Below are 2,947 nucleotides of genomic sequence, written 5' to 3'. Positions count from 1 at the left end.
AGAACCCTCAAGCTCCAAGGCCTCTGGTAGAGGACCCGAGCTCAGAGGATGAAACAAAGACCACCCGCGGAGGGTGAGAAGGGAATTTTATATATTTTAGAACCTGGTAAATCCCTACAATTAAAAGAGGTGGGACTTTCTTTTTTCCTTGACTGTATATATACAGTAAGCTTAAAAAAAAAAGATTCAAATCATTCCTTTGTAACACTTCTACAATGTAAAGATTGTGATTAAATGTTTCAGATCACAACACAAACAAATCAGCCGTGACAGAAAGCAACACAGAAAAAAAAAAGATTTTTATTCATGAACTGTTTTTACAAGCAGTCCAACTCGCAACGTCCTACCCGTCTCGGGAAAAAAAAAAGAAAAAAAGAAAAATAAAAAGGAAATCATTGAAACAAAATAAACTTTTTAATAATCACTGAATAATATCAATCATATATCAGTAATATCATGACCATAATTTCAATAACCCAAAAGCAGTAGTATTTGTGTTTGTGGCTTATGAAAACAAAAAGGAGAGTAGCTGATGGGTGGAAACCAGAAGATTTTCTACAATGAGCCGTTGGCCGAAAGCTCAAACTCGTGTTGGAGAGAAAGAGAGAGAGAGAGAGAGGGGACTCCCCACGCACAATAAATATGAAAGAGCAAAGAGTCCGGTATTCCAACAGAAATAGTCATCTGGAACTTGCAGGTACAATAACTCTTATAAGTCTTTATGTGCAAGAGTCGAGCTGAAGTCTTCACCACAAACAATTATACTCACATCAAAACTCCTGACCACCCCTCAACAAGTTTTCTACAATAAATCTTTTAAATAAACCTAGAGCATTTTTGTCATTTCATATACACATATATTTATATATACTTTGATTTTTTTTTTTTCCCCTATATGCCACCTTTTTAAAATTGTGTTGAGCGTGTGTTTGAGAAAAAAAAATCTATGTGCAACATTTAAAAGGAAGAAAAAAAAAAAAGAAAAAGTCCACTCGATGGCCATAGGAGGCATTAATGAGGCTCACATATGCTCGCGTACTCACACTACATACACACAGTGGAAAAGAAAACCTTCGGGGACTGTTACACTGAGCTGTGTCCGTTGTTCCCATGGCAACACAGTGGAACGCCAGAGGCGCGTGCACACACCAGCGGAGAAACGTTTGGTCGCAGTCTTGTAGCCTTTCGGACAAAACTTCTGTTACAAAGTCCCCCCCCCCGTGTGTGAACTCAAGTGTGTTTTAGATCGTTTTGGTGTCCGAGTTGAGGAGGGTCCAAAGTCCCAACTTCCTGTTGGTTTCATCCATTGTTATTTGGCACATTTAACACATTTAACAACCAGTAAATAACATATTGGGCTAACAAAAAAAAAAAAAAAAAAAGGTGCAACGTAAATTTCAACAAAAACAATAAAACCCATTTGGTTTACAAAAATAAAAGACACCTGAAGAGGTGGCAACATTTCTCTATAAGACAATAAAATCTCCTCCTGACTGGTAAAAGGCTAAACATTAAAAAAACAACAAATGAAAACAATCACGACGCACCCGAATCAACCCTTTTCCTACGTCGGGTCTCGCATCACAGCTCCAGAAACACGTGGACGTCACAGACGAGGACACGGTACTGCATGAAAAATAAAAAGCCCTGAAATACAACTAGAAACTCCTCCTCCTGCTGCTGCTGCTGCTGCTCCTGCTTTGCGCCCTTAACACTGCGATCGTGTGACTTCCTGTCCTTTTAGGGAAGTAAACCGTGACGAGGTCCGGGCGAAAAAAAAGCGTAAACTTCCCGAAGGTGGAAAGCTTTCCGCCTCAACTGCGCGACGGCCAGACCGAATAAAAACTGAAACCAAAAGGAACAGAGGAAAACTTCGTCCTGAAATAACAGGAGGTAAACTACGTTTTTGCGTGTCTAAAACAGGAGTATTCACATTGCTAAGTTTTTTTTTTTTTACATTTTTTTCTGTTAGATTAACTTGGAAAACTGCAAAAGCGATTTAACGACTGCGTTACTCATTTCCTGCAAGGTTTTGGAAATAAATGCTTCCCTGAACTCAGAGTGGTGCTTCTGGGCAGCAGAAGTTCAAGACAGAAAAGTAAACGAATCGACAACATTTAACAGGCAAAAAGAAAAATAAAAGGACTAAATTTGGTTGGTGCAAATAAAAATTAATATCGAGGTTGTGTGTAGAGTAGAGCCACACTTCTATTACCAGGAGAAATACCCAAAGAAGAAAAAGCGAGGACTAATTTGCTCTTATTTTCTTTAAATACATACTGTATGTGGCGGTCCTGAGCACGACTCTGCATTTGTCTTATTTTGGGACCAAAAAGAGCAACTAAAGTTTCGAATCAGAAAAATCATTAAACGACTCCCTACTTCAGTTTATCTTGAACCAATACCACCAGCGTTCTCCTCGAGCTGCTGCCTCCTTAAATATTTCAGGACGTTTGCGAAAAATCTGAGAAGCAATCCGAACGCTCAGCTCAGGCATCGAGAGACTGTAACATGCATTAGTTTCGCTGATATTTCATCTGCCAGAACAACACTGCTGCATTTGGGAAGAAAATGGGACACTTTTTCCCGTTAAAAAAATAAAATAAAATTGTAAAAAAAAAAAAAAAAAAAAGTACAAGCAGTTGCTTACTATCTGGATGCTGTACAGGGGGGCATTCTGGGAAATTTACGTCCAACATCGATGATGTGGTTTTGAGTGCAAAAAAGAATTTGAGAACGTGTGTAAAAACTGTGACGGATTTGTGATGGGTGCACTTAATTTATCATCGACTCTTCTCCAACTCTGTCCTCAAACACTGGCTGAATCTGTAAACCTGCTGGGATGTGTGTGTGTGTGTGTGTGCTTGTCATCTGAGCACAGCTCTGACGCCTGCCTGCCAACACCCCCAGCCCCAACCTTTAGGAACAAATACAAGAACAAAAAAAA

This window comes from Kryptolebias marmoratus, linkage group LG14, assembly GCF_001649575.2.
Source record: "Kryptolebias marmoratus isolate JLee-2015 linkage group LG14, ASM164957v2, whole genome shotgun sequence".
In the NCBI taxonomy this organism is placed as follows: Eukaryota; Metazoa; Chordata; class Actinopteri; order Cyprinodontiformes; family Rivulidae; genus Kryptolebias; species Kryptolebias marmoratus.
The sequence above is the reverse complement of the archived record's forward strand: the minus strand, read 5'-3'. Positions refer to the sequence as shown.